The sequence below is a fragment of the Ictidomys tridecemlineatus genome, chromosome 1, assembly GCF_052094955.1.
Source record: "Ictidomys tridecemlineatus isolate mIctTri1 chromosome 1, mIctTri1.hap1, whole genome shotgun sequence".
Taxonomy (NCBI): Eukaryota; Metazoa; Chordata; class Mammalia; order Rodentia; family Sciuridae; genus Ictidomys; species Ictidomys tridecemlineatus.
Genome location: NC_135477.1, coordinates 73474633 through 73493263, shown reverse-complemented (window position 1 = coordinate 73493263; position 18631 = coordinate 73474633). Strand labels below are relative to the sequence as shown.

At 46.6% G+C, this 18631-nt stretch overlaps 1 long non-coding RNA gene across 1 annotated transcript in view; it reads right to left on the bottom strand.

Moving 5' to 3' along the window:
* LOC144366298 (uncharacterized) overlaps window positions 1–2351 on the bottom strand; it is an 82628-nt gene extending 80277 nt beyond the window's left edge. The window contains exon 1 of the long non-coding RNA XR_013425316.1: window positions 2113–2351. This is a non-coding gene — a long non-coding RNA (uncharacterized LOC144366298). The remainder of the gene's footprint in view (window positions 1–2112) is intronic.
* Between the last annotated feature and the right edge of the window lie 16280 nt (window positions 2352–18631).

Sequence of the window (18631 nt, the reverse complement as noted above, 5' to 3'; positions counted from 1 at the left end):
GCCTTAGCCTTCTGTTGCCATAATAGAATACCTGAGAATGGATAATTATACAGAACAAAGGTTTACTCTGCTTAAAGTTTTGGAGACTGGGAGGTTCGAGGTGGAGGGACCATGTCTGCTGAGGGCCTTCTTGCTGGTAGAAAATCTTTGCAGAAGCATCACATGATGAGAGGGTGCAAGCCAGAGTCAGAGCCAAACTGGCTTTTTGAACAGATCCACTCTTGAAATAACCCACTAACCCACTGATCCATTAATCCATGAATGAGAGTTCATTCATTCACTAAGGCAGAGTCTTCAGAAGCCCCACCTGGTCCCATCTCTTAATACCTCATAATGAAGATTAAATTTCAACGTGAGTTTTGGTAGGGACATTTAAACTATAGTAAGTAGGTAGATGATATATTAAATGATTGATGGATGATAGATGGCAGGTGTGTAAGTTTGGACCTAGAGACAGATACATAACTGATAATGCCTTGTTTAAAGAACATGGAGGTAAAGGCAAAGCTATGATATTGCTTGTAGAGTTTTCAAACGGCAACAATTTGGAAAGCAGCAGGGTGCTGTCCAGTGATACAGAGCACACCTAATATTGGGAAAATATCTGAGTAAACCTCCTGTGGAGGGACAAAGGGACATTCACTGAATGTCTCCAGACCCTGGGCTCGTGTCCATCATAAGTGACTGATGTGCTCCCACCTAACTCCTAGAAAAACCTCCCAGCATAACCTCTCTCCAACATTCTTCACTGGTTGGGTCTCTCATGTGGACATTTTATAACAAATAAAATTAAATAAATATCCATAGAAATACTCTCAAATAAAACTTCAGGTTGTTTCAGAAGTTGCTTAAAATTAAAGTAAAATAAAATAAAACTGTAAATAAATAGGGCAATGGAAATGTATAATATAGATTATCCTATGGATCCCTCCGTGCCCTCAAAGAATTGGTTTCGGGATCCCTGCAGATGCCACAAGCCACAGGTTCTCTTCCTATAAAATGGCACAACATTTGTATATGGACATACACGTCTTCTCCTGTGACATCTCTAGGTGACACAATGCAATGTAAGTGTGTATATAGCACTCTACATACTCTATTGTATTGGGCATAGTGATAAGGAAAAGAGTCTGTGCATGTCCAGTAAAGAAACAGTTTTTTAAATATTTTCCATCTGCAGTTGCTATATATAGCAAGAAGTATGAGTAAACTTACTCATAAAAACACAGATGACTCTTACCGGTTTAATGTTTGCAGGAATAAACTTCAGTTTCAGAAGAATGAAATTATAAAAATAAAGAAAACAGAGGTGGATATAATTAATATCAGTCAAAATGGTTTATAGAACAAGAAATAAGTTGGGCCACTTTAGAATGAGAAGGGGCCAATTAATGAAGAAGGCATAATTCTAAATGTGTGTGTATCTAAAAGCAGAGTTCTAAAGTGTGTGAAGCAAATCAAAGTTATAATGAAACAGTGTTACCTTCTCATCAGATTGGAAAAATTATAAATTCTGACAATCCCAAGTGTTGACAAGAGATTTCAAAATGAAGTCCTTTGTGTCAACCTAGCAAAATAAAGCTAGGAGGTCAAGAAAGAATGCCCCTCGTGCATGATTTGCTGGGTAACAAGAATTATCACAAGAGACTCTGCCAAAACCACAACCTTGTACAAAAAAGTACTTCTGCAAGGACATCTTCCCAGCCGTTGACTGTTCAGCTGCCTGACAAGGTTACATGCCATTACTCCTGGAGCCAAGATCATTATTTCAAAACAATCCTGTGACCCTCCTCACTTTACCTTGGAAAACCGTGGTCTCCCTTTGCTTCCCCAAAATATGTCTGTGATCCATCATGGCCTGCATAGTCCAGGTTTTAACCTTTTACTCACTCACTCCTGAATGAAATCATTGTGTTTGGAGAGTCCCTCTGTCCTTATTATGTCAAAGAAGGAGACGGGGAGGAAAGAAGGGAAGGGGAGGAGGAGGGAGGCAGAGAAGCAGGAGCATGGAATAGCATCAGATATACCTCCAGCCCCAAAGCAGAATCCAAGACCCTTTGAAGCCCTGGATGAGACCAGGGGCTACTCGGCGCAGGCCAGCAGGACACTTACCCAACAGGGTCCTGGGCTAGGTGGAAAGTCAGGATCTGAGCTGGGTGGGAAAGGGGAGGCTGGGGAGCTCCGTGGGGAACTGCCAGAGCCACAGAGGAATCAGAGCCTCTTCTCCTCTCGTTGTCATTTGCTGCCTGAGGCTATAGCAGAGGACAGGGTCCCCAGTCTGTAGGCCTAGGATGAAGGAGAGTCCCCTGCTGACCCAGAACTCCCTGGAAAGTGTAGATCACCATGTCAGGCCACAGACCTGCAGGAGAGCTGGGGGCAGGGCCTTCCCCCCCCCCGTGTCAATCATGGGGAAAGGGGTGGTTCTTAAACAGGAAGTGGATCCTGATAGGAAGGGCCCTGAGACAAGGCCTGCTTGGCTCTCAGACCTCACTCCCGGGGGCCTCAGTGGGGGACATGGACTGATTCCAGTGGAAATAACTGAGATACTGTCTTGGTGGAGGTTATGGAGCTGGGCAGAGGGAGGGGGGATGGAGCCATGGTGGTCCCCCAGCTGAAGAAGGTGCTGTACCCTGGCTCTGGGGACCCCCAGACATAGGTCTGTTTGCAGTCCATTTTCCCATAGGATGAATGTGGCAAATGGTCTTTTCTAAAACGCTGAAAAGTATTTCCCATCCTGTATGCTCTTCTGAAAACTTTCCATTCTCCCATTAAGAGGAGGAATCCGACCCTTTTCTTACCCCTGAGTGTGCTTTTGTGACAGTCCACTTACATAGCACAGAAGGAATCCTAGGTGACCCGAGTCTGGGTTACAAAAGGCAATCAGCTTCCACCCAGCTGTCTGTCTCTCTCTGAATCCCAGGGCTGCCGAGTAAGCTGAGGCCACCATGCTGTAAGGGAGCGCAGCTGGCTCATTTGGGCAGAGCCCATGGAGAAGCCCTGATTCAAGTGAAGAGAGAGATGCATGGCCACCTCCCAGCTTCCCAGCCCTCGCCCTCCCAACTCCAGCTACTATCTCAGGGAAATGACATAAAAAAAAAAAAAAAATCTAGAACCAGAGCCACCTAGCTAGTCATTTCTAACTCACAGACCCATGATTAACACTGGACATTAGTATTGTCTTAAGCCACTAATTCTGAGGTAATCTGTCACTCAGCAATAGATAACGAAAAATATTCCAGCAGTCTCCACTAGGTTCCACTGTGCTATCAGGAGCAAGGAAATAATGGAGTGTCTGTGCTAATGTTCAAGGAGAAGTATCCCTCATCCCTTAGGGCCAGTGTGGAGGAGGCTGCTGTTTAGTAAGAGAGCAACTGAGGGTAGGAGTTGAATCTATCAGCTCTGACAGGCCAGGCCTCATTGCCTCAAAGGGTTAGCTCCCGTTTTTAGGGGACTGATAATCCCCTGACAGATAAGTGATTATTGTCTTCATTGTGCTGAAGAAAAACCTGAGGTCCAGGTCATTGCCTCACACAGAATGGAACTGGGATCCCAACCCCAGGTGGTTCATCTGCAAAGCATGAGCCACATCACAGCCCTGTAACTCCTCGAGGCAGAGCCCAGCCACACTGTGCAGACTGCATCAGTACAGGAGCAAATGGGGTGGGGTTCTAAAAGGAGCAACTTAAGAATGACTCTGGAGCTCAGCTTAGCAAGGTCATTGTCCTGCACAGAGGGGGCTGGGCCACTTCTGCCCAGTATTCTCCACTACCCTCACAGGTAGGCACAACGACATCCATCCATGGAGACTTCTCCTCCCCACAACCAACCTGCCTCAGCCCTGCAGAAGTTCACACACTGCCCCCATAAGAACACCTTTATCATCAGGTGGAGAACAGGGGCATTAGGGAAGACGCCCAATGCCTAGGCAGGTTAGAGTGAAGGTGAGAATTTCATACCCCAGACCCCAGTCTTGGGTCCTGCAGGCTTCAGGTGATTCTGGAGTCCTAACTGTCATGGAGGGCCACTGCAACTGAAGGGCAGATTCACCTAACGTTAGAAAGCTCCATTCCTGGGTCATGAGTTGGACAGGCAGCAATTGTGAGCCAAGCTATGGGGAATTTTAGACTGTGTGGTGACACAAGCAAATTACTCTTCTCCAAATCTGTCACAGAAACATCTTGCGGCTGTAAAAGACACCTGAGAATTTTCTGTTAGGAGATGGTGCTGGGGAGAGGCAGGGAGGGAAGCTCAGAGGTTATCAAGAGTCTAAGTCCCTGTGTTAGACAATTTTTCATAACTGTAACAAATACTTGAGAAAATCAACTTGGAAGAGCAAAGATTTATCCTGCCTCATGGTTTCAGGTTTCAGTCCACGGTTGGCTTGCTCCATTGCTGTTAGGCCTGTGGTGAGGGAGAGCATCATGGCAGAGAGGTCGTGGTGGGGAGCTACTCACCTAATGACATTCACGAAGCAGAAACAGAAAGCCAGAGAGCAAGGGGCTGAAGTCCAGATATAGTCCTCAAGAGCATCTCCCCCTACAATCCACACCCTTCATCTAGATCCCACCTCCTAGTTTCCACCACCTGAAGTATCCACCACGTCCCAAGAGTCCATTCAGCTATGACTCCAACAAGAGATTAATGCATTGATAAGGTCAGCGCCCTCATGATACATCACTTCCCAAAGCCCCACCTCTGGACACGGCTGCACTGGGGACCAAGCCTTCAACACACGAGCCTTTGGGGGACATTCCAGATCCAAGTCATAACAGTCCCCTAAATGAGAGCAAGGGGAGTAAAGCACAGAGCTGCTCAGGAGCTGCCTGCCTCGTGAGGCCTCCTGGAGGTGATAAGGCAGAGCAGAGCCTGAGGGGTATTTGGGCCTAGCCAGGAGGACAGGCTGATGCTTGGCCTAGGCAGCCCAAGACTTTGGAGTCCTTGGAGGGCCTGGAGCTGCTTGGTAAGGGAGGCCAGTAAGGGGCCAGTCTCTATCCCTGCAAACCTCCTCATTCCAAAATCATCCCACTGAGTAAACAGAGATGAATCTTCCCCATAAAGAGGGACTCCAACTGATGCCATTACTAATTGCTGGCAATAAAACTGCTAAATAAAGAACAGAGACGGAATGATGAATCTACGGGAGGCATGCCCGACAGAACAATTAGACTTGAGAGATGAACTTGCATTCAGACATCACCATCAGGCATGTATTATTAATAAAAGAGATACTGAGCTCAGTCAGTAATGAAAGGAAGGGAACCCCAGCCCGCCCACCCCAATAAGGTCCTCCACGGCTTCTACCTGATGGAGCTCTGATAAGAGGTTACTTGACAGCGCCCCACCAAGCGGAAGCACCAGGCTCCCTACCCCATGCCTGGAGTCACAGACAGGACCTTGAGGATTCCAACTGCCAACTTACACCCAGGTCCAGCTTCTCTTTTCCAAGTCTTAATGGCAGTGTCCCCCACTCCCCCCCCACAGCTGCTGCATAACAAATTATCCTAAAACTTAGCAGCTTAAAACAACTAACATTGATTATCTCAGAGTGGCTGTGGGTCTGGAGCTGGGCATGACTTGGCTGGGTGCCTCTGGCTTGTGAGGTCTCCTAAGGTTACCGTGAAATTGTTGTCCCAAGCTAACCTGAGGACTACTAGGAAGCAGAGCCCTTCCAAGCTCAGCCAGGTGGGCCTCTGTTCCTCTGGGGCTGTGGGACCTTGTCCCCCACTCAGTTCTTGTCTCATAACATGGCTGCTGGCTTCCCCACTCAGGGAGCTGTCCAAGAAAGGGCAAGAGCAAGCACCCAAGATGGAAGCCGCCATCTTTTCCTAGTCTAATTTGAGAAGCAACACCCCATAACTTTTGAGTTCCAAGTCCACGGTCAAGGGGAGGGGATTACTGAGGAGTCGGGAATCACTGGATCATTTTAGGAGTTGCTGCCACACCCACTCTCGGGAGCTACCTGCCTGGGGAGGCCTCCTGAGGGTGATAAGGCAGCGCAGAGCCTGAGGGGTATTGGGGCCTAGCCAGGAGGGCAGTGCATGCTGCCCTGTGACCCCTGTGACAAGTTGAAGCTACAGGCAGGTAGAGCTGCCCACTGAGAGTGAGTCACAGAGTCAAAGAAGGTGAAGGGAGGGTGCAGGGGAGGAAGGGAGAGAAGATAGGAAGGAAGGAGAGGAAGAGAAAGAAAGGGGAGGAGGAAGAAAGAGAGGAAAAGAAGGAGGGAGGGAGGAAGGAAATTTAGAGAAAGAGGGAGGGAAGAAGGCTGAGGGGAAGAAGAAGCGGGAAGGGAGAGAGGAGGAAGGGAGAGAAGGAAGGAGTCTCGTCCTAGGTGTTAGTATTACATTATTACAATGAAATGCCAGACACAGGCTACTTATGAGGTAGAGAGAAGTTTATTTTGGCTCATGGTTCTGAAAATTCAAGTCCAAGGTCCAGCAGCCCCTTTGCCGTGGGTCTCTGGCAAGGTCAGCACACCGTGGCAGGAGCAGGCATTAGAGCAAGCAGGCTCCTTATGAGCCAGGAAGCAGAGAAAGCCTAAGAGTCTGGGTCCCACTGTCCCCTTCAAAACACACCCTCAGGGACCTCAGGGCCTCCCACCAGGCCCCACCTCAGCACCTCCCCAGAGCACTATCCTAGGGACCAAGCCTTAATGTACGGGCCTTTGGTGGACACGTTCAGACCACAGCACCCTGGCACCCCACTGGGCCCTGCAGGGGAGAGTTACTGCGTAGCTGCCCCGTGGCAGGGTCATGCATCACCAGCACTATCTGGCCACTGGTCATGTTGAGCCTTAGGACCATCGTATAATTGGTACTTTTTCTTTATATCAACTCACTTTTTCATTCAAATAAAATATTCTAAAAGGAAGCTTCATCTCAAAGGTCTACTGTGCAGTTATTTATTTCTTAATACATGCTGCTATTAATACCTCCCCACCTAACAGCAATGCTGCTGCACCAGCGTTCTAGGTGTTTCCAGTGCCACCCGTGCAAAGTGGCCCACACTCGGGAAACCCTGCTCCAACTGGGACCAGGCATGGGCCCAGTCTGATCACAGAGAGGGGCACGATCCCTGCAGCAGCCCTTAGAGATAGGAATTGGGATCTCCAGCTCCCCACATCAACAGGGGAATCAAGCCATGTGTGTTGGAGTGGGCAGGACTGAGGGGCCCCTCTGCTTGGAAGCCCTGGGGAAGCTGTTGTATCCACTCTGACCTGAACTACAGACAGGATGCCTCTCTACAGCCAAGGGGCGGGGGGTCATAGCAGCCTCCTGTGCATGAAGATTGTTCCTCTAGTGTGAAACACCAGTGCCAGGAAAGCAAGGAGCCAGGGCTTGGGTGTCCCAAGTGCCAGGTGAGATTCTGGCTCCAACAATTTATGCCTTCTGACTTGATACATCACTTAAAGTGAAACACTTAAGTGAGCGTCACTTAATTTTTTTTTTTTTTTTTTTTTTTTGGTACTGGGGATTGAACCCAGAGGCATATTACCACTGTGTTATATCCCCAGATCTCTTTTATTTTTTTTATTTTGAGATAGGGTCTCAAAAAGTCACTGAGGTTGGCTTCAGACTTGCAATCTTCCTGCTTCAACCTCCCAATGCTTAAATTTTTTTACATGAAAAGTAGGACAGGTACAATATCAGCTTCTATGGTTAGAATATGCCCCCCAAAGTTTCTGTATTAGAAACTTAACTCTCAACACTACAGTGTTGACACAGGGGGACTTCAAGAGGTGATGAGGGCTCTGCCTTTATCTTATGGATGGATTAATGTCCTTACAAGGGAGTGGACTTGTAAGAACGGGCTTTTTTTTTTTTTTTTTTTGATGCCAGGGATTGAACTGAAGGACACTCGACCACTGAGCCACATCCCCAGCCCTATTTTGTACTTAGAGACAGGGTCTCACTGAGTTGCATAGTGTTTTGCCATTGCTGAGGCTGGCTTTGAACTCACAATCCTCCTGCCTCAGCCTCCTAAGCTGATGGGATTATAGGTTTGCACCACCACAGCTGGCTAAATGGGCTTCTTATAAGATTAAGTCTTGCCTTCTCTTTTTCTTTCTTTCTCCTTCCTCTCCTCCTCCTCCTCTTCTTCCTCTTCCTTTTCCTCCTCCTCCTCCTCTTTCCCTCCCCCACCATGTGATGTCTTCTGCCATCTAATGAAGTGCCAGTGTGGCCCAGTGGATTTCTCAGTCTGCAGAACAATTATCAAATGAATTTCTGTTCTTTATATATTACTCAGTCTCAGGTATTTTGTTATAGCAGCACAAACAGATGAAGACACCAGACTTTAAAACTGATATAAGCATCAGAAGTGCTGGGTAAGAAGCACCTAGCAGAATGCTTGGCACATAGCGTTCTGCCAGGTGCTTCTTATTTTATAATCTTCATTTTATAATCAAAGATAAAGTCAACTCAGAAACAAAAAAGTATTTGTATTCTAATGCTTCTTGCATCCTCTGCAGGGTATAATGCTCACACCCACAGCTTGGTTCACAAGGCCCCTCAGCATCTGGCCCCAGTCTGTGTTCCTGAGTCCTATCCCCTAACCCACATCCTCCAATCCCTGGCATTTTTGCTGTTTCCGCTTAGGACTACATTAACTCTTTATTTTCTGCTTTTTTAAAATTTTTATTATTTTTCACTTCTTAAATTTTAATTGACACATAATGATTTCACATATTTATGGGTACTGTGTAACATTTCTATAATACCATGTATAAAAATCAGATCAGGGTCATTGACATATCCATCACCTCAAACAGTTATCATTTCTTTATGTGTGGATACAGGAACTCTTTTTTTAATATTCAAATAGGTCAATTTAAATGTTTCTCTATATGCACATTTATAGAGTGAATGTTAAAAGTTTACTACTGAAAATTAAAATAGCACATCCAAATTTCCTTCGGTTGCAACACAAATTTAAAAAAAAAAAGAAATCTGTTTACCCTAATTACTACATTCTAACCAAATTATCCAATATTCTCTTGACATTCCTTCCAGTTCTTGGGTTTCATCTCACAAATTGCAGACTTTTAAAATACACAGGAAAATGTGAGACTTATTGGCACTTCTTTGGGTGAAATCAGAAAGTTGAATTAAAGTATGTTGAAGTCATTTATATACATTCAAACTGCACAGATTCCTTTTAATTTATTAGTATTAAGGTAGGAAGAGATGCAAGAAAAATAAAATATTATAGAACCCATTTCATAGGTTATTCAAAATTATTGTTATAGCCAGGCACGGTGGTACAGTGCATGCCTGTAATCCCACCATCTCAGGAGGCTGAAGGAGGATCATGAGTTCAAAGCCAGCCTCAGCAAAAGTGAGGCACTAAGCAACTCAGTGAGACCCTGTCTCTAAATAAAATACAAAATAGAGCTGGGGACATGGCTTAATAGTCAAATTCCCCTGAGTTCAATACTCAATACCCCCCACCAAAAAAAAAAAAAAAATTGGTATACAGTCTGTCCTACCATAGGGTAGCTTTCTCAACCCTCTGCATAAAGTTACCAGCAGAAGAGAATAGGATAAGATTTATGCCTAAATTTGATTGTGTCATATTCATTCTTATTCTAGCATTCTCAGAAGGATCCCATCCATGGAATACACAATAACTGAATGGTACACTTCTTGGTTCACTCTAACTCCCTTATGGCCAATGTCTCTTAGTTATTCTCTTTCAAGCTAGAAAAATTCATTGCTTAGAAGATATCTCTTGGGGCTGGGGATGTGGCTCAAGCGGTAGTGCGCTCACCTGGCATGCGTGCGGGCCCGGGTTCGGTCCTCAGCACCACATACAAACAAAGATGTTGTGTCCGCCGAAAATATCTCCGTTTGACAAGCTGTTCTTTCCATGGGGATAACCATGTCAACAGGCCTTTCTACCTCTGGGGAAAGCATCCTCTGATCTCCTGTAAGATCTTTCTATTCTGCCCCATGGTTGGTGCAAACCTTCTGGTAGAGGAGAAGGGAACTTGGTACCAAAGTTGAGACTCAAGTTACAAAAGTACTTAATCAACATTTCTAAGAAAACTATTCAGCCCACTGAATCTTTTGGCAAGTTTTCTTCATAAGACATCAGAAGAGACTCTAGGGTCAAGGTTGGCTTAAGCCTTTGCAAGAGGTCCATTGGCCATGTGCTGAACTCTCAAAAAGTTGTTCCAAAATAGTCTGGAAAAAAATTATGTAGCTTTGAAAGAGCCTAAAATCCCAAACTCCAAAAAATTTAAAACAAAAAAAAGGTAGTAAAACAAGTCTACCGGGATACAGGGACTCTTGACATAAATACAGAATTTCCAAACATTATATCTAAATCAACTTCTCAAACCAAAGTAAAACTTTGGAACATCAGTCAATTAATGAACATTTTAAACAAAAAAATCAGCACTTCAGTATTACATTTATCAATACAACAGTGCTTGTGTTATATAAGACTAATGGAACTTACATTATCTTTTGAAAAAAAATAAATAAAAGTAGAAAGAGGGATGGTAAGTTCCTAACTAAAACTAAAGCAGAAAAAAAAAAAGAAAAATCATTAGGTACAGTGCTACCATGAATCTCTGCTTTCCCTCTATGTTCACTGGACAGCCTGGGCATTGGGTGTTCATCGTATGTGGAATGAACCAACTGAAAAGCACCGGTCAAACGCTGGGAGGAAAGAGGAAGTTTCTAGAAGCTAGGTGCATTGACAGAGGGAGGGGAGACACAAGGATTGAGAATGAGCTTCAAAAGGACATTACCGAAGCATATCCATATGCCCTGAGAAGGAAAGCTCCCCAAAATATTATTTAAGAGGAAAACAGAAAAGACCAAACAGCGTGCGTGGCTTGCTACCATCTGTTTGAGAGAGGGATATGACTACGTGTGCATCACAGAACCCTGTAGCAATGAGTGGACAACGAGAGAGAGAGAGAGAGAGAGAGAGACACCAGAGGAGGGAAGGTCAACAGTGTTTTTTCTTACCATGTGGGAAGGTTGTAGTACAAGGATCCAAGTGAGGAGAACATTGACGAGCCCATATGTTATGCTCATGTCTTGCCACAGATTCCTTTGCCAAGACAAGCCGGCTGGCATCCCATCGCCTCTTGATAAATTGTTGCAAAAAGTTAATAAGACATCACCAAAGTCAATTTTGCATTATCCTTCTCATCTCTGGCAGAATCCCCATCAGCAAAGCTTTTTTCCACATTGAAAATAATTTCCTCTAATAAGCACATGAAAAGATGCTTGGCATCACTAATCATTAGGGAAATACGAATCAAAGCCACAATGAGATACCGCCTCACACCCATTAGAACAGTCACTTAAAAAAAACAAACAGAAACATTGGTGAGGATGCAGAGAAATTGGAAATTGTGCACTATTGGAGAGAATGAAAAATGGTGTCGCCAATATGGAAAATGGTATAAAGATTCCTCAAAACAATAAAAAATAGAACTGCCATATGGTCTAGTATTCCCATGTCTGGGTATATATACCAAACAACTGAAGCAGAGACTTGAACAGGTATTTGCACACCCCCGCTCATATTAGCACTGTCCACAGTAGCCAAAGGGTATAAGCAACCCATGTCCCTTGAAAGGTAAGTGCATAAACAAAGTGAGGTAGATAGGTACAACTGAATTTTATTCATCCTTTAAAAGGAAGGAAATTCCAACACATGCAACCACATGAATTTACCTTAAAGACATTATACTAAGTGAAATAAGCCAGTTACAAGGGCCAAGTACTATATGTTTCCACTTTCATGAGGTACCTCAAGCAGACAAATGTGTAGAAACAAAGTAAGAATGGTAGTTTCCAAGAACAGAGAAAGAAAGAAATGGAGGGTCATAGATTAATAGACATAGAGTTTCGGTTTTATAATATGGAAAGTCCTGGAGATGGGTAGTGGTGATAGATGCACAACCAGGATATATGGAACACTGCTAAACTGTACACTCAGAATTAATTAAAATCACAAATTTTATGTTATATGCATTATACCACAATGTTTAAAGTTCAAAGATAAACAATTTCCTCTGTCTCCTAATCTTCATTGTATGTTATCCAACAGAACTAGATTCAGGGGTAAGAAAAAGTTACATCGCGGCATGTTGAGGTTGAGGTTTAGACTGTGGTGAAATCCTTCAGGTTAAGCTAACTTTTGTGTGCCCCCAAAGTTCTCATGTGCAATCCCTAACCCCCAGAATAGCTCTATTTAAAGCTGACACCTCTACAGAAGAAATTAACATCAAATGAGGTCATAAAGGTAGGATGCTGATCCGATAGGATTAGTGTTCTTATAAGATGACACAGTGGGGGTATTTCTCTCTCCTTCTCACACTCTCCCCTCCCCTCACCCACACCTCTGTGCACACAGGAGGAAAGGCTATGTGAGCACATAAAAAGAAGACAGCTACCAGCAAGCTACAAAGAGAGCCCTCACCAGGAACCAACCCTGCCGGCACACTAATCTTAAACTTCCCGACTCCAAGCCAAGAGAAGATAAATTTCTCTTGTTTAAGTCATGCAGCCTGTGGTATTCTGTAATGTCAGTTTGAGATGAATAATATACACTGTACCTAGTTGGTGTTTACTCTCTGTATTTAATGTGGGGGGGGGTGTATGGTTGTTTGGTTCTGTGAATTGAACCCACAGCCCAGGGATTCTTAACAACTGAGCCACATGCACAGCCCTTTTTATTGTTTATTTTAAGATAGGGTTTCCCAAATTTGCTTAGGGGCTGGAGAAGTTGCTAAAGCTGGCCTTGAACTTGTGATCCTCCTGCCTCAGCCTCCCAAATCGCTAGGATTACAGGCATGCACCATTGCACCCAGCTGTATTTAATGTTTTAAACGATCACAAATAACAAATCATGTTTAACACTCTTAAAAAAAGAAAGTCTATAGCCCCTGCATGGTCCCATGTAGGGATCCTTAATTGTCTCAAAACAATTCATTTTTAATCATAGTGACGGAGAACAGATCTGTTAGGGTCAGGGTAGGCTATGACGACTATACAGGGAAGCATAAGAGTCTCCTGGGACAGAGAGGGTAGGATGGGACATTCTGTATCCTGACTGAGGGATGGTTTGGGGCACAATGATGCTCACCATCTCACCCCACCTAATCCTCATTGCTGCCACCTTATTGAAGCTGAGGATCAGAGAGGGTAGGGGCCTTGCCAAGGTCCTACAGCCATCGGGTGGCACAGGATCCCAGAATCCAGGCCAGGTCTGGTGCCACCCCAGCTGGGCTCCTGTTCTTTCCCTGTGGGCCACCGTGGGCTGCCACCTGCAGGCTGGCCCCTGGCAGCAGGTGTGAGGCAAGCCAATGGGGACACGGTGCCAATTCCAGGCGGCAGGCAGAGCAGCTGTTCTGAGTGCCAGTGGCCTGGGGCCGTGTTACTCCTCTGTTCCCGGGTAGATAAAGTGCTCCACTTAGGGAAGCTCTCTCCAGGCTGCAGGGCCATTAGCTCACAGGCTCCTGGAAAAACCATTTGGCCAGTACTGACAGATGTGGCCATTACACAATCACTTAGCCCGCTCCCTGCCCCGTCCAGACCTTGGGAGGGGAGGGTCCAGGAGGCTCACAAAGCCTGGGGGAGGGCCTACACCACTCACTTCCCAGTGCTGCCTCCTCTCCAACCTCAGGCTGCATTTTCCAAGGCCACACTGAAGCAGCAGGAGGCACTTTCAGACAGCAACGATGTGCTGCCATGACCTTGCTCTTGAGAGTTGTTCACAAACTGCCCTTACTTGCACCATCTCCTTTGCTCATCACAACAACCGTATGCCCTCAAAATTAAGATTATTAGATCCACTATACAGAGAAAGAAGAGGCACAGAGAGGTTAAGTGGCTTGCTAGAGGTCACACAGCTAATACCATCAAACTTCTGATTTTCCAGACTTGTGCTGCTTCCCTAGACCCATGCAATCATGTTGGGGTGTTACCATGTGTGGGAATGTAACCTCAAAACAAGGGCAAGAGCCAGAGCTCCTCTCTCCTGAATAAAGGCATGAGGCTACCAAAAGCTACTGAAGAAACACCTGGTCTGTCCATTGGCAGCTGCCAGGTAATCCTTGAACTGGCAGGCCACTGCCGGGTCATTTCCTCCTACAGCCCTCCCTGTTCTCTGGTCCCTTTGCTCAGGTGGATCAGCACTTCCAGCCATGTGGTAAGACAGGGGTCTAGGCCATCCGGCAAGTCTCTCCCATCCTGGGATGGGGCACTATGGCACCTGGGCACCCTGCTGCTCCAGGTCAGGACTTGGCAGCCACAGCCCTCGCCTAGATCTGAACAAAATTCCCAGGGCCCTGTCCCGGCACCAGAGCCCTGATGCACCCAGCACAGAGGGAGGGGCCATGCCCCAGTCCTAAGAAATAGCTTGTCCCCCACACACAGGCTCAAAATGAAGCCGATGAGCCCAGCAGGGGCTGTCCTCTCAGCTGAGCAGCCTGAGAGCAGAGGGCAGGCAGCGAGGGGAGAAGGCTTAACTTCCAGGCCCAGTCTCCTTCTGTCCGTCAGAGTGAAAAAGAAGACCTTGGATGTTTCTCGGGTAGATTCTGCTTTCCACCAAGATGCCTGGCTTTGACTTGAGGTGACTCTGAAAGAAGTGGTTTACGAGTCCACATTTGAGATAGAGTTGGAGAACATCATGCTAAGAGAATGTAAGCCAATCCCCAAAACACCAAAGGCCAAATGTTTTCTCTGGTAAGGTGGCGGGGGGTGGGGGCATTGGATTGGGTAGAGGGGAGGGACATGATTACCCTCTGTATGGGTATGATTGCACAAATGGTGTGACTCCACATCATGTTCAACGAGAGAGATGAAAAGTTGTGCTCCATTTGTATAAAAAAATAAGATTTTTAAAAAATCCATGGTTGTGCAGGGCACAGCCCCTTCTTTTTAATGGCCTTTGGGAGTGAGAAGGATGGATCCTGGTTTACCCAAACCCATCATTCTGTCTCCTGCCAGGAGACTTGAGAGAGCCAGCAGCCACCCCTGCTCTTGGACAGAGATGGCAGACCCTCAGTGTTTGAAGGCCCAGCCCGTTGTACATTGTCCCCCTCGGACAGCTTTGGTAGTGCTTGGACCCCATGAGTCCAAACTCAGCAACAAGAACTTTTTTTGTTGTCATTGAATGGGCAGCTAATGATAGCTCAGGGGTATTACCCAGCCCTGGGGTTCATAAGCCAACTGGGTGCAGGGCTTGGGCTGCCCACATTTCATGTTTGTACTCTGGTTCATAGGAGTTGCCATAGAAAGTGTTTGGCTAAGTCTGGAGAGCAAAAAAAAAAAGGATGAGTTTTCCAGAAGTAGATTGTATCCTGGAATAGAGCTCAGAATAGAGCTGTACTGCCATTTTTTCATAACAAGTTCTTTACAGTCTCTGTCCTTAAGAAACACAGCATCCTTGATCTTGGCCTGCCCCAGCAGGACCGGGCTCTTCGGCATCTCCGCCCCACTCTGTCTCTGGTGCAGCCTTCCACCAGTGGGCATACTCTGGGTGTCTGCCCACATCCTGGAGAAGGACATCTGTTTTCGTCAGCTTTTGCATTGCTGTGACCAATATACCTGACAAGAACGACGTGGAGAAGGAAAAGTTTATTTTGGCTCAGGGTTTCAGAGGCTCCATCCATGACTGGCCAACTCCATAGCTCTGGGCCTGGGGGAAGGCCGAGCATCACTAGGGAAGGGCAAAGCAGAGGAAAGCCGCTCAGGACATGGCCACCGGGCAGAAAAGAGAGAGCTCCACTTACCAAGGACAAAATACAAACCCCAAAGGCGACCCCCCCACCTACTTCCTCCAACCACACCCTACCTGCCTACAATTAATCCATATTGGTGGTCACACCTTTCATCATCTAATCACTTCACCTCTGAAAAATTGTATATTGTTTCACACATGAACTCTGGGAGGACCCAGGCAGGGCAGAGCCAGAGGAGCCATGATTGGACACACCCTATTGGGCCAGAGATGTTTCCCCGACCCAAGGTGGGACCAATCACATTCACTGTAGTAGGAGTGTGGCAGGGGCTCCAAACCACTGTGAACCAACCAAGGTCTGGGCTAAGACTGAGTGAAGCTCTGGAGAGATAAAGGGGAGGGGACACCCCTGCAGGGGAACAAACAGAGGGGAGGGCCAGAGAGCCCTGGGAAGGAGGCAGAGTCTCAACCTCCTTCTTGGTGCCTGTCCCACTAAAGCCCCGGTTACCTGGAGCTCCATGGGATCATCCGGTATCCTTCTGACTTACACTGGTTTTAATTTTACTTACAATTAAAAGAGCCTTTACTTTCTTTTCCCCACCAGCACCCCTCCCTCCATCCTTACCCCCGCCTCTGGGTAAGGATGGAGGGAGGGGTGCTGGTGGGGAAAAGCACCCCATTCAAAGCACCCCAGGTTCCCATTCAAGTTCTCAGGTGCTGTCTGCATCCTTGGAGCCTCGGCACACACGTCCCCTCCTGGAAGTCTTGCCCTTCTGAGGCCCAAGGATTTGCTCAGGGACTGGGTGTGGCCATTCTAGCTCCCTCTGGAAGCCCACCCATCCTGTGGCCTTCTTGAGAACATGGAGGTTTTTCACCAGAAAAACATCTTCAAGCCTTCGATATGGGTGGGACTTGGTGGGACCAGAGCTAGGCTTCATATTGCACTTCCTCTGTGCCAGGCACCATGAGCTTCTGACTCGTTTCATCTTCAAAGAACCCTAGGAGGTTGCTGCCATTATTAGTAAGAGAATCAAAGCACAGACAGGTTCCATAACTTGTCCAGAGTCACACATCCTTAAGAGCTGGGGTTTCACACAGGCAGAATGTGCCCCTCACAGCTTCAGCCAAGCTCTGGGTCTGTCAAAGTTTCATTTTGGGGGCTGAATATGTAGCTCAGTGGTAGAGGGCTTGCCAAATAGGCGCAAGGACCTAGGTTCCATCCCCAGCACTGCAAGAAGAACAAACCCCAAAACAACAAATGTTTCCCTTTTTCTGGTGAAGTTAGAAATTTAAGAAGAGTATCCACTATGTGGATTGGTTGAGTCTCTGGGCCCTTCTTGGTGACCTCTCTAGAAAACCACTGGAGAGGCCTATGAGTTCTGGGCACCATCCACACTGGGAATCCCCACTGGGCCTGCTCTGGGACAGACTGAAACACACCCTGAGGTCGGGTACGCTGGTCCAGAGGCAGATCAAAGGGGGGAAGCTGAGCTCTGCCCCTGCCAAGCCAGACCAAGAGATGCTGAGTGGGGTCTGACAAGGCCCTGGGGTGGGCCATCCTTCCTTCCCACAAGTCCACTCAGGACAGAACCCACAAACAGCAAGCACAGGCAAAGAAAGTGACCCACTATTCACGGTCTGTCAAACATGCCTGATTCAACAGGCCTTCAGACGTTTCCATTACCCTTTGGAGCCTTAAAAACTCCACCTAGTTAACCTCATCAATTCATCTATTAAGCACTCACTGTGTGACAGGGAAAGGGACGGAGCTCTCCCTCTTCTTTATTGGAGGCTACCACCCATTTCACTTCGGAGAAGCCCAACCCTCCTGTGCCTTGGTTTCTGTATCTATGAAATGGGAAGAGTAATCTTATCCAAAATACTTGGAACCAGAAGTGTTTCAGATTTTTGCTTTGGGTATTTTTTTTCCTTCAAATTTTGAAATATTTGCATAAACATGACAGATACCTTGGGGAGAGGACCCAAGTCTAACCACAAAATTTATATGTTTAATATACTCTTTACACAAAGAGACTGAAAGTAATTTCATACAATATTTTTAATGATTTTGTGCATGAAACAAAGTTTCATGTGGTGACATTTTCCAATTATGGTGTCATGTTGGTACCCAAAAAGCCTTAGGTTTTGGAGAATTTTGGACTTTGGACTTTCAGATTACTGATGCTCCCAGGCAAAGGTCCCAGGCCATGAGGCAGTAGCAGAGTCTAGGGAAGCTCTTTCCACCCAGTAGAGAAGCCAGTTGCTGGCTATTCCTAAATAAAGCACCAACCAAGAAATGCAGAAGGGATCCCGCGAGTCCTGCAGTGTCCCGTGTCACCACCACTCACCCTCGCACCCTGTCACCCCCACCTCTGGGCCTCCTCTCAGGGCCATCATCCTGCAGGAGGAAGCTGCTGCCCCCGTCGTGACTTCAGTGGTTTCTAGGCTCCATTCCCATAACCTGGAGTGCATTAAGGCATGCTCTTCAGAGTGCTTCAACTAATAAATGAATAATAATAATTAATCAATCAATCAATCCCCGGGGCCTGCACCTCCTTCCCATACTGAAGCCTGACTGCCTTTTGATGGTCACATTATAAACTTACTGAGCTCCAGAGATGACTGCCCCAAAGGTGACTTCACCAAGGACGACCATAAAGGGGATCCGGCAAGGCTATGTCCACCCATCCTGGGACAGAAGTACTGACTTCTGCATGCTTGGGCACCTGGGGAGGGCTCTTGGCTTGCACGGAGACCTCTGTCTTGTGGCTGCATCTGCTAAAGCTTTCAGCCAAGGCCTCAAAGCTCTCCTGGAAGTTTCTAAAAGGTTTCCATTTGCCCAACGACCAAAGTGGAGAATTGGAAAGAAAAGACTCCACCCATCCCTGCAGCCCCAGGGCCAGGAAGAACAAAGAGAGGACCTGAG